Below are 14,449 nucleotides of genomic sequence, written 5' to 3' on the forward strand. Positions count from 1 at the left end.
CAGTAATAAATGATGAATAAAAAACAAACAATATGATAAAATTTTATTGCATCAAATCAACCACAGATTAATTAAATCATTCCTTTTTTAAATACAAATGCCTTTCTATCACATATTTAATTCACATGATTTTTTATCACCTCCACATTTATCATAATTTTTTTTTTATTTTCTCACCACTTATACAGGGCATGTGTAGGATGAAATAGATAACAGCATGCTGCAGAAAAAAATGTATTTAATTGCTAATAAACATGACACATCTACAGGATAAAACCTGCAGACACTGGAGGAACCATTTTGTCCACAGAAGTGACCCAATCTGAAATTTCCTCACAGGAGCTTCAAATATCTTTAATTCAAGAACAGTTCTATCTCCTGATTGAAAACTAACTGATCTGCAATGTGCCACTTTGAATTTGACTGGTAGTTTTGTAACTCACAGTCTCCAGAAGGCTCAATAAGCCAAGTCACCTGAGGAAAGTCGCCGGTTTTGCCACCTCCATAAAATCTACAGGGGGATTTTGCTGTTTTTCCAGGCCTCCCAGACCAGTTCAATACTTTTTGGTAAAATCTAAGCTTCTATTAGTACCACTTTTACACGTTTGAGTAGAGAAGTGATGTGGCTCGTATTAAACTGCAACATTATATCTTCAGCTCACAGCTCAGCTTATATAACAGGGACGCCGTTACTGGCATTTTCAGAGTCCTCAATCAGAGTAATAAATCCAGCCTGATGGCTAATTTTAGCTGAAATCCAATCCGGGACAATAAGTTACAAGCCCAGGGGGAACTTTTAGTCAAATGTGTCTGGCATTGCCACAGTTGAAAAAAGAACCTCTTAAATGGATGTGTTTCCAAAAGTTGCATGTTTTCAAGGCAATGCTCCTTTAACATGCACGGGTCACGCAAATAAAGGGAAGTGTACCGTGTCTAATGCCTATGTCTATACACCCAATTAAGGACACGTATGTGCAGTCTGTACCTGTCATTGCACTAATTACGTATTATTCATATGCATCCTCATTAACCTGCATTTCTTGAATTTCCCCATCTGTGCAGACTCCATCCTCATGGTTGAAGCTGGTGCATTATTTTTGAAGAGAAAACAGTTCCTCAACATGCACGGGAATGTATATCTGAGTTTATAACCTTGATGGTAATATTACAAGCTGCTTAACTCCACCTTACTCCACTGCTCAGCTACTTCCTGCTTTATTTAACAAAAACTGCACTCCATAGTGTGTATTTACAAATCTGTAAACCACCATTTTAATTTCATGGATGCATTTCACACAATGAGGGAGAAAAGCTGTTTAAAAGTCACCTTCTGTTCACCAGGCAAAATACTTGCACAGCATTCTGGGATCCCTTGCAGCCCCAACTGTGAAGGTTACATATTGCCACTTTTAACCGCTTTTCTCCCTCATTATGTGAAATAGATCGATAAACAACTAGAAAAGCACTCAGAAAGCGCAGACCTCCCCCTTTAGCTCTCCCAATAGTACAGAATCTTTTTAAAAAATCCTGGATCCAGACAGTGATCCAGGTCACTCCCAAAATCTAATCAGTTCTTCCTTATGTCATTTCTGACATTTCCTGAAAATTTAATCAAAATCCATCCACAACTTTTTGAGTTATGTTGCTAACAAACAAACTAACATTTGGGAAACATAAAAGTAAGACAGTAAGAAAACAGTTAGCCTCATTGACAACAGTAAGTTACCTTGAGGGTCCTCACAAACAGAAAAACTTGTGAAGACCATATGAAAAGAGACATTTCTCCATAAGCAGTCTTCTTAAAACAAAAAAGGCTTAATGCCTACGTAGGCATCATAAAGACACATTCAGACCTGCTCTTTCTGTTTTTAAGATCTCATTCGGTTAAAAGTCACAGCAAGGTCCGGTTTTAACCATGACACTAGTGTTTGCTAGCATTAGCATTAGGCCACTCAGTGATTCTGGTACAAATGAGAAACTGCCATGTAAATTTCTGTATAATACTTCTTAAATAATTCATATTACATATCAAGCTTTCATAACTTTCCATGTACAAATGTGCACTACACAGTTTATGGTAGGGGAAATGTTGACAGCGTTAGCATCTAGACAGTAACATGCTTCTTTTGCCATTGAGGCAAGGGCTTGACAACCGATGAGACAGGGGTATAATAGTTGCTAACTATTACTGTTAGCAATAGTCGAGGTATTACGTACTCAACTAAAAGATGTGACATAGGTTTAGTCATTTTCTAATCAACCCTCTCAGACCAGCGTTGTCATATACAACAAAAAGAGCTGCTGGTTATAAAAAGTTAAACAACTTTTAACTATAAATTGTAGAGTTGACGTGGATAATGCTGCCAAACTTCAGCAACTTCCAAGGTGTATGGAGGATGAAGAAAGTCTTAAAGGAAATAGAAATCTCCAGCAACACTTGTCATTCAGAGAACTTCATTAAAATTTAATTTAAAAAAAAAACAGTTAAATATGCATCTTATTATGGCTTTCCTAACTTTCCCTGTACAAAATGTGCACTACACAGTTGATGGCAGTGAATTTTTTGGAAATGTAGCGTTAGCATCTGTCTATACCATGTCCCTTTTGCCACCCAGGTGGGGGTGGGCTGGCCGGCATAGGCTACGTATGTGACAACAGACGGTAAAGGTCTATCACAGATGAGGGTTTCTTTGGCAGTTAGGAATATTTAAGGTCATAAAGTACTCAACAAAAAATATTATATTTAGTTCTAATCAGCAAAGACATTTAAGTGTAAGAACTAAAAATATCTTACATTAAGAGGTGCTGAGGAAACTTACACCTACAGTCTGTTAATCTACAATTTTGCCATTCCTTAAAAACTGGTGGCCTGTGGGCTGAATAGATTTAGCCCAAGTGATCATTAAATCAGTGAGGTGTGCCATGACACCTATCACTAATTTGCAATAGTGAATGGAAAGGAAGTGCTTGGGTTGTAAAAAAAAAGATTTTTAAAAAATAAGCCCTTTTAATAAGTTAATCATGCAAATATTTTGTTCTTTTTTTACTCCAGATTCTACCACATTTAAACCGAACTGTTCTAAGTAATCTGAGGAATACCTACCTCATCTATGTTGTGTAAGAAACAGAGGATTTAGCCACCCAAGACCAATTAAATCAGTCGCCCTTGCCTCCTTGTAAGACGACAAGCGTGCAGGTCAGTGTGATTTCCAAGCAGAGCCCTCAGTCGGTGCATTAGCAGTGACGTGATCGTGATTAATGTTAATCACGCTGGATTTACTGTGTGTTTATTTTATGGCGCAGTTGGCAGAGTTTACCCAGTCCATCTACGTGAGCTCCTGCTGGCAGCTGGAGTGAGGAGGTCGGGGGGGGGGGTTGCGGGTTTGGACCTTGATAGTGGCTTGGCGTGTCTGAGGACCCCATGAGTGAACAGAGGTTGTGTTGTCAGTCATGAGTGACTGCAAACATTTCCTGCTTGCTTTTAACTCTCTGATTCCTTCAATGAGGCTGTCCCTTCTGATGAGAGGAGATGGTTTGACACATATTATAGCAAACTCTCTCACTAAAACAATGAGTGTTGTCTTTCTCTGCTTGGTACAAGCCTAAAACATGATTCACTCTAATTAAGCTAAATCAGCCTGTTGATCTACACAGCTGCTTTATGAGCTTTTGCACTGTCTGAGTGCTTGGTACAGAGTGGCACAGATGGTTTCAAGGGGCTCAAAGACAGTGCAACACTGCCACCATGTTGATTTTGTGTACTACAGTGTCACAGCAACCTCTCTGCCTTTGCATCACAACATATATGCTGCAGCACAAATAAGAGGGAGGGACCCAATAAGTGCAAGACTCTGATGTTTAAATTTATGTTGCAAAGAGTTCCATTCTAACACATCAGAGAAGCAACAGGCAGATTTTCCCCAAATCTTACATTTGCCAGAGGAATTTGAAGCATCAACATACAGCATATTCAGTGGTATGATTAAGAAGTCATATGACTGCATTTTACCAGTCAAGGCTCTATTTAAATGGATATATTCTATGCCTGTCAGAGGATTCACAGTGGAGCAGTCATTATGGTTACTGCCTCACAGCAAGATTGCTGGTGCAGATCCTGCACCGGGCCTTTCTGTGTTGGTGGAGTTGCATGATCTTCCGGTGCATGCATGGGTTTTCTCTGGTTACTTCCTTCTATATTCTGAATTAGTCCGTTAGCATGTCTCTCTAAATTGTCCATGGGTGTTAGTGTGCACGTGTACCATTCATGTCAGCCGTCTTATTGGCTGCTGGCCACTCCTAGGTATACCCTGCCTCTCGCCCATGACAGCCCTCTGCAACCCCAAATGAGACAAGTGGTGAAGATACTAGATGCATGGACACAAGGCCAAGAGAGAACCTTCTCTGGCTCACTCGCATGTGGGTCTCAGGGAAGTCAGCATAAGCGTGGGTTTGCAAAGTGTAGCGGTGATAATCATTTTTTTACCTAAATACTCATCCTTCTCATAAATGCAAGAAAGATAAAGTGAAATGAAGCCTGTTTCAAAATGTAAACTTGTGGCAACTAGCCTGTTTAGCTCAGTTGGTTCAGCAGGTGCCCATTTACAGAGGCTGGATTTATCAAAGGTCTCTCTTAAGCTGTCCTATCAAATAAAGGAAAAAGCTAAAAAAATAAATAAATTAATTAAATTGGTACCAGCTGTTTTTATTTGTTTGCTGTTGGAAGTGTAAAGTGGATGGGCCATAGGACAAAACCATTTGGAGCCATGTACCAATGGTGCCAATACCTGACATGTCAGATAGACCAGTTGTTCCCAGCCTTTTTTCTTTAGGGCTCCCCAACACATATCTAAAAATAAAGCTAAAGCCTCCCCATGACCAACTGGAAAGTTAAACATCAATTTTAATAGTTTTCATTGACAAAATCCTAACATAACGGGTCTACGTACACTTGTTCTTGACAAAAGATCCCTAAAATATCCATTATTACCACAGTTTATTAAAGCCACTCTAGAAAAAATAATAAAGAGGATCTGTAAATTTTAAGAAAAAAAAAAAAAAATCCTAAGTTTAAAAAGTGGGGGGGATATGGACACTTGAATCAAAGAGCTGCCTTTAGGCTTGTTTTTGTGTGCGTATTTTGTTTTGGTCTTTTTTGTGGGTTTTTTGGGGGGTCACTATTATTTGTGTTGTCAGTACCTTTTGGCTTCTCTCTTGCTGTTAATGATGCAAAAAACAATATAAAAAAATGTCATTACCAAAAAAAGTTGTGAATATGCAAGAACTTTTTTTGTGTTTTACTTTTATAGTTGTAAATGAACATGAGACTAAAGAGTTGAAAATCCAACTGCTGTTTTCAGTTTGGTTTCTTGTAAATCTTTTACTTTGCACTGTAAAATGTAAATTTAGGATTTTAAAAAACTGACATTTTTTAGTTTCGGGTGTCAAAATTTAAGCCTTTTTTAACTTGGAATTTCTGAGTTTGATTTTTTTTGGAAATATAAAAGTTAAAAATCTCTCTCTCTCTCTCTCTCTCTCTCTCTCTCTGGTTGGGAACCACTGAAATAGACTGTTTCATAAAGCCATCGCATAGTATGTTGAGTATTCCACATTCATCCGGGTAACCTCTCATAAGAATCTAAGAAGGGTGGGACTCCTCCAAAGAACTTCAGAGGGTGATTGGATGAACATTACTTCTCTAAAAATTCATTATGGGCCAAACAGACTGACAAGTCAAAATGAGGGAGTAGGCACAGCTCTGGTAGTACACTAGTGAAGCATTCAGCCATGCTATTTGCTCTTGTTTTAGTAAAGAAATGTGGTCCAGTTTCTAATAAAACTTCTGCTATACTACAGCTACATCCTAGCTTATCGCTACACTGGTGGCAGCCATTGCTATCAACTACCAGTACAACTAATCCCTGCCCATAGCTACCGCCTCATTATCCTTAAATGATCTTGATTGGTCAGGTCTGTTCTCAGATGGGGCACAATTGTTTCAGATTGGACTGCAGTAGCAATAGCAATGTCTAATGTGCTCATCTAGAATGGGACAATAAAAGCTTGCATATGGGGGAATATTATCCATGATGTGGTATTAGGTATGAATGTCTACTTTTAAAATCTGGATTCATGTGAGCAGTTTTTAATCACAAAAGGTCGCCAGCAATATTCTTTTAGGAAAGGTTTCTAGTGGTAAATCACATCCTGGGCTGCCCAAGGGCCAAGCAATTTCTGTGGGCATGCAGTTCCAAGCAAACCTATGTGTTTAAAATGCAATAATCAGTGAAGAAACTGTCACCTATAATGAACCTGAAGGTTGAGTGACATGATTATAATGTTAAAAACTAAGGCTTGAACTACAAACTTCTCAATCTAATGCATGCCAGTCTGGTATCTCCATAGAGCCAAAGCTAGTCCTGAGTGGATATAATGTTTGTTGAAGCAGGTATCGAGAAAATCAGAGGTCTTTAAGAAAGGCTGAAGACCCCGCGTCAAACAGCCTGTATTTCATTTCAACAAATTTGACTCGAACACACTTACACTCTGATATTTGCTCCAGCCCTGCCCTTAAAAAACACAGAATAACAGAAAAGCCTCAGATAAAATCCCAGTGTGCATTGTATCTGCCCTGTTTACACTGAGGGATTCCCTTACCACTTGTGTTAAATGCAGCCCTCCGTGTTATTCCACCCAGCAAGAAAGAAAACAATTACTGAAAATGAGGCTGAGTTGAGGAGAGGCCTGTGTGTAAAATAACAAAGACGTGCGACTGTTTGGATGTGATAAGCCCTGTCGAGTGTTCCCTCTAATGCCTCTGAAAATAAACAGCTGGGTTGATGAGGTGAATGAAGGCTTGGTTTAGGTCCTAACCGCTGCTGTGGCCCGGGAGCTTGTTTTAGGGGCTGGACTGTAAAGGGCCCCAACCGGTGGCTCAGGCGCCAAGTGAGTTAAACAGGTTAGTGTGTTGGCCATCTGAACCTGCTGGGACACACACTTTCACAGAAACGACACATGGGCAACGCACAGAAACACATGAACATGCAGACACAATAAAAACATGGAGCAGCATTCCCAGAGTGCCCAGCTGTTGACTGAGATTCTGTCTGTCATCAGCTCAAAGATTAAGATGCCTTCTTGCTTCCATGTAGAGTTTGACTGACATACAGTACGTGTGATGGATCTGTTCATCTCACAAAGAATCTACCAGCCTTACATTTTTCTGACATCATTCCTGCAGACAAATCTTTGGATGAAGGTTGTTGTCTCTTGTGGTGGCTGTCATGGAGCCACCATGACTTTATCATTGCATCATTGTTTTGGAAACATTGGTTGCTACATGGAGGAGTACTTCATAATTCAGCTACTGCACTGAACTATTATGTATTTCAATTGCATATAAAATTTCCATCCATTTGAAATACTTAGATTTAACATAAACAGGCCAATAAACTTTCTGTGTTGCATATTTGTCACTCTAGATCACACTAGATTTATGTTAAATCTAAGTAATTCAAATGGATGGAAATACAATTGAATTACAATTGCAATTGAAATACATAAATCTTAAGAGTTAGGCCTAAATATTTCTGTGAGTGTGGAAGCTGCCCATCTTTTACTGCATTGAGTTTTGTGCTGTTTGATTGTGATGGACCGTGATTATTCTAAGCCACTGGTGGCAAGTTCAAACTCAACACAGAATGTGTATTTGATTATAATGGTATCAATAAGTTATGTTATAAAGTTAGAATTTAGCCCTTTGAGCTGCAAGGAACCACACAAGGTCACTTTGGTAGGCTTTAACTGTGGCCTCCCCCAACTTTCTGTGAACCAGAATGATTTCCCTCAGCCAATCAGTGGAGATCAGTCATTGTCAAGGAAAGTAACATCACATGATCTGACCAATCAGCAGTGGCCCAGAGCATCTCGGACTTCCAGTTTTCCTGCTGTTTACCTATAGGTCTTCAGTTGGAATTATAAGATATAACAGGTAGTATCTAACCTTGCAAAGCAGATGGATTCCCCCATTTCTGTGTTTCTCACTGGCGACTCCATCTTGCAAAGCTCCCATCTGAACAGTTTGGGCCTGGTTAGAAAGTGACAGGACCAATCAGCGTCGAAGGGCAGTGCTTTCAGTCGCGGCGGAGTCGTTATGTAAGCAAGCAGCAAAAGGAGGCCGGTGCAATTATGGCGGAAACATCAGCATGGATGCTGCTAAAGCATACATTTTATCAGAACTTGATGAAATTTCTTCATTAAAAGAAGAACAAAGAACAGCAGTGAGTTGTTTTCTTTTCAAAAACAACAAAAGTTGTGTACTGACATGCCTACAGTCACCATGGTTCACGTTATGTAGTTCCTTATGGAGTTTACACCTCGGCACGTGTTTTGTTGCTCTGATTGGCCTATAAAGATGTGACACACTGAACATTCATCCAGTCACTCTCCAAGTGTTTTTTCAATGCTCTGCCCTTTCCCAAACACCGTCTATGAAAGGTTTTCCAGATGGATGTGTGAAACACATCCATCTACCGTGTCAGGTTAGGTGGTACCACCATTACTTACAAAGATTCTGAAGCAAGTCATGACTTGCCTAAAACAGGTCTAACAGCAACCTCAGCCTATCTTTTAAAATTAATGTTTTGTGTTTAAATCACTTTTTAATGTGCAAGTAAATACTCACTAGACTCTGAATGTGTGTATTTTCAATTATTAGCATCTTAATATGTATACATGTTATATGATTTTTTATTTATTCATTCTTTCTTTGCCAAAATTACAAAGAACCATATCTTCACTTTGTTGACCATGATTTTCACAATAATAATGACATATGAGACAAAAGGGATGTCCACTAATAATATTCTAATGCTTTAATTTTGAATTTCCAAGTATTTTAATGAGTGCCCTATTAAGGATTAAAGTATGTAATTTTAAGAATCATACAAATCTAGGCTATGCAGATAAATGTGATTCAAATCCCTATTTTGTGACTCATATCTGATGTTTTTTCTGACAGAAATGCCCAAACATAGCGACAGAAGGACGAGGCTGCAGTGTCAAAGGAGTGTGACAATCCGTAGCTCTTAGGGGTCCACGATCATCATGCCCTAATTTTGTCACATGACTGCATGAAAACAAAGCCACATTTTGCATTGCAAACACTTTGTGTGGAAAGCAAGATCTTTAGGCTTTCTTTCCGTTTTTACTTGATGTCAATAGGCAAAGTAAAACAGGAAATATGATTATTTTAATTTGATATAGAAATTACCGTTACACATAGGGCACAGTGGACCATGCCGTACAAGACTGGCACGGGTATTTTTTCATAATTTCAGCATATTGTTATTTCTTTTTAAAAAAAAAAAAATGTTAAGATCAATTTTTGTGGGATGTTGTGTTTTTTGGAGGCTCTGTATCTAATACAGTAAATTAAACTTTAAAAAATATAGTTTTGATTTTATAAAGTTGAGGTAGTGCCAACAAAGATTATACCAAACATGAGCATGGTATACATTTTCTGAGTGGTTTATTTTGTCAAAAGAACATTAACAAAATGGCAAAATAGCCAATAGACCTCTAATGGTTAAAGCTAAGACTTGAATCAATGCAGTAGGCTTGGTCAGACTGTATATCCATTTTCCATGAGCTGAACTGTGTTTTGGGGGATAAACCCCGCTGTCAGTTCAGCTCATCTGTTCAGGACCATGACCTGGTCACACAGTGGTCTTCAGTCAGGCTATATTAGAATATAATGTGTACAGTAAAATCAGATCTGAGCAAGAAATACAATTTTAACATTTTTACAGTTTTGGTACCCTCAGAACTTTCAGTCATTAATATATAATAGACTTTATCCTTTAAAAGCACATCACCAAACATTTTGATGACTTCATTGTAAAACTTTGAGAAGGAGGTGTGGTCAGAGCAATGCCACTGGGTTGAGAGAAAATGAATGAAATGACTTCTTGAACTAGGATCAGTCAGGATATTTAGCATTCACTGATGCATTTTGTAGTACACATAATCTTAAATAATTGAGAAAGATTGAAAACAGTGTACCATACCAACCCTAGGGGCCAAAAGTGACACATCTACCTTTAAACCAAAGTGACCAAGTGTTTCCACGTGTTTGTTCAGTCTTGTTTGAGGCTGACCAACCAGACCAGGTCTCACAAGTTAGTGCCACTGAATCACTCTGAGGTGTGTGTTGTGTTTAACCCAACGTATTCTGACCTCATCCTCCCTTTAAATGCTTCTAAAAATAGGCTTTCAGTGTCTGGACACACACGCCCAGTTGGTGTCTCACCTGTTTGTGACACGTAGGCAGATTAGCCACCATTCATTCAATCCTATAATCCAGGTTTGTTAAAGCGTACTATAATTTACACAGAATAATGCTGCATGGGGTGGTTGATTTAGAAAACAACAGCACTGAAAGGAGTCTAAAGCAGTGAATATTCTTTTAAATGAGACTGCACATTGGAGGATTTTCAGAGAGGACAAAATAAATCACATCCATGATCCGACTTCCTTGACATTATCAGCTCATCATGTGAGCAAGACAGCGAGAATGTGGGAATTTTACCGTCAGACAGGTAGAGACAAGACGGAGCTGCCAGCACACAGGAACTTTAATTCATTCATAAAAACCACAGAAAACAAAACATGCTTTATCATCCTGACATGCTGCGTCTCTCAACCTGTCCTGCTCACTCCTCTCAGCCTTTCCCTTTATTTCCTGTGAAGCAGCTCCTGAAGGTTTCAGGGAATTTTCAAAGTGTTGGGATAAATAAAAGGGCGATGGTAGAACAATGAAATGAGGCCACTGCAGGGGTCTGGATTGAGGCCAAGAGACAGAGTGTCCCAAATCTGTCCATTAAAAGATAAATACAATACGCCAGGAGGACACATTTCCATATTATTCATCTGTCAATATGTGCTGAGATAATAATATAACAGTAGTGAGTCCATAACACATCAGCAGTCGATTTGAAGAGTTTGCTCTGCTCATTGTCACTGGTGTACAGTGAGGAGAAAAGGTGGACGGAGGAACAGAGTTTTAAAGGTTTTAGTGCAAATGTATGGTTTCTTTAAATGGCAGCAAGAGTTGTGTAAACAAAGCACTCAAGAGTACAAAGAACATTCAGTTAGTACATTGAATAAATGCAAAATAGGAAATAAAGTGACATATAGAAGGCAAACTCCTGCAGGCCAACTAAATTGCATAAAATGCAAGACACTGACAACTTCTAACAGTTTTGGGAAACCCATGCCTACATTATTTTTTATCTAACAGAGAATATAATGTTTAATTCCTGCATAGAAACCAAATTCCACAAATAACTAGAAAAGCACTCGGAGAGCGCAGACCTCCGCCATTAGCCCTATCTCCCAATAGTACAGAATCTTTTAAAAAATTCCTGAAACCAGACGATGATCCCAAAATCTAATCAGTTCTTCCTTATGCCATTCCTGACATTTTCTGAAAATTTCATCAAAATCCGTCCATAACTTTTTGAGTTATGTTGCTAACAAACTAAAAAACAAACAACGCATCACATAACCTCCTTGGTGGAGGTAAAAATAGCAACATTTTTTTAAATCCAGCAATATAGTTGTAGGCATACTGCTACACACCAACTAAATTGCACACAGCAATTAACCATGTTGTTTCTACATACCTATGGTTGTTGCCAAGCTCCTGCACACTGATTATATTGCACAAAAACATGAACACTGTTGTTCTAAACTCATAGTAGTTTTGGAAAATTTATATTCACTGACTTAATTGTACCCAAAAATCACCAGTGGTGTAATTATTACTACTAATAAGGGCTTCTCCTGCATATCAACTGAATTTCCTAAAAAACATTGGCAACATTGTATTGATCTAACAAAAGTTGTAGGCGTTCTGCTGCATAACAACTAAATTCCACAAAAAAAAAAAAAGCAAAAAGTTTGCATCTGACTGCATTACACAAAAACACGGTTACTGTTGTTCTAAACACGTTAGTTTTGAGAAATTTACATCCACCGACTTAATTGTACCCAAAGATTGCCAGTGGTGTATTTATAACTACTAATGCTGGGATTCTTCTGCACATCAAATGAATTCCACAAAAAACATTGAAAACAATGTTTTTATCCAATAAAAGTTGTAGGCGTTCTGCTGCGTAGCAACCAAATTCCACAAAAAAATTGCAACACTTTTGCACACTTGCATTACACAAAAACATGGACACTGTTGATTTTTGTAACTACCAGTAATTGTGGGCATACACTTGCACACCAGCTAAATTGCACAAAACATTGGCTACAATGTACACTACTAGGAGTTGTAGGCAATCTCCTGCACCAAAAAAAAAATAGCAACATTGTTGTATATACCAACAAACCAACTTAATTGAAAAAGTACACTGATAATACTTTTTAAATATAGAAACAGTTGTTTGTGTACTCATACATATAATAAATTAACTGCACGAAACCATTAACCAGCTTGTTTTTTGGTTGCAGTTTTTGCACATCGACTAAATTGCACAAGTCACTGTCAGTGTTGTTTTTCATTACCAGTAGTAGTAGGCATTCTCCTGCACACTGACTAAATGGCTCAAAACATTGGCAATGTTGTCTTTTATTATCAGAAATTGCAGGCTGACACCTGCATACTGAATAAATTACATAAAACAAAAGTGCTATACCATAACAATGGTAATGTTTTGGTCCACTGTCTTGTCGACTCTGTAGCAAAGATTTGCCTTCAACTTTAGGTTGTTTTAAACAAGATTGTCCATTTAGACATTGTGCAAGAATTTGTGTCGAACTAATAATTTATTAAATCTGGTGTTACTCGCCTTTCTTGTGCTGTGAAATGCAGTTTTTCAAATGCTTTGGTAATATTGGATTCTATCAGTCATTAAAATTGTATTCTATGGAAAAATGTTGTGTCAAAAGCTCTGAGGGAAGATTTTGATGACCTTTATTTGAAGCTTTTAATTCATTATTTGTGTAATGGATGGGGGTGATGGCAGTAATGCAGGGTTGGTTTAGACTGAGGTGGAGGGACTCACTGTGATATTTGTCCACGGGTCTCAGAAATCCTTGGTACGGCCCTGCTTATTGTGCTCATACTGCCTCAAAGCAAAACTTTAAATGCCTTTTGTTTCACTAGACTTCCTCTTGAATCTAACAGCTGAAATATAATATGCAGTCCCAGCTGACAGGAGAGAAATGATGATGGTGGGTCAGTAACACTCTTTGGTGCTTCCAGCAGCATGATTTTGAGTAAGTTTTGGAGCCTCGCTTTGGCTCTGATTGCTCGTTTGAGTTCATGGGCTTAAATAAAGACGCTTAATCACAAAGGCTCAGTGGACGTTTTTTCACTGGACTGTGTGGGACTTTGCCAAGACCTGAGGCAGTCATGTCTCTGGATTGGAGGAAAAATATTCCCCTCAGATTACTGTATGACTCACAAAAATAACTGTCCAGAGAGAAATATGATACACATATCATTTAGATTTAAGCATAACACTGTGTTTATGCCAGGTTTCAGGAGAGCACCTGACTGTGTGTGAGTTAGTCACAATCAGGAATTTTACTAGCATATTGAATACAGGTATGTTTATACACACTACTTAGAAGTTTAACCCACAGATCCCTTAAATCAAATTATACTGGAGGTATTATAAACATTACTGATGGACCTAAACTAAAGCAAATTCCTCTCCAACTACTTAGTATGATGTATCCCTCGAGAGTTCACAATTGGAGTAACACATGATTAAATCATTTGTAATGATTAGTCAGACAGTATTGAATGATCATTTCCTAGATTCACAAATATTTGCACCAAAAATTCCTTCTTTATTATTTTACATATCCTCAGACTTAAGGTTATAGAGAAACAATATCTGATTTTTACTCACCAATTATTCTATTTGTCCGATTTCATTGATGTTAAATTCTTCTATTAGAACACAACATAACTACAGGTTTCCTTTTAAATTAAAACAAATTTTAAAACAAGTTTGTAGAAAGTGCAGCCTAATGTAGGTTTCTATTACAAGGCACTATTATGTGTCCTTTAAGAAATGTATATTTTAGAACCAAAAGGGACTTTACATGAGTCTGATCAGTCCTTGGTGAATGTTTCTTATGAATAGAAGTCAATTAATTCTCACAACAGATTTCTGGTGGTCCTTTTTTTATTGTCCTGACACTTTCTACATAACTGTTTACAGGGTGGGCAAGGCCGTCTGCCCACACCATATAAAAACAGCTCAACACACCTGGAAAATAAAATGCCGCTGGAAAAGGCTTGTCTTCCATGGCAACATAAAAATCTGCCACCTCCACTCATGACTAATTGGCTGTTAACACCGTTTTAACAAACCTGGGCTGCAGTGTTACACTGATGTGCAAATGAACAGGCAGAATGGGAAGAGACGTC

The sequence above is a fragment of the Cheilinus undulatus genome, linkage group 21, assembly GCF_018320785.1.
Source record: "Cheilinus undulatus linkage group 21, ASM1832078v1, whole genome shotgun sequence".
Taxonomy (NCBI): Eukaryota; Metazoa; Chordata; class Actinopteri; order Labriformes; family Labridae; genus Cheilinus; species Cheilinus undulatus.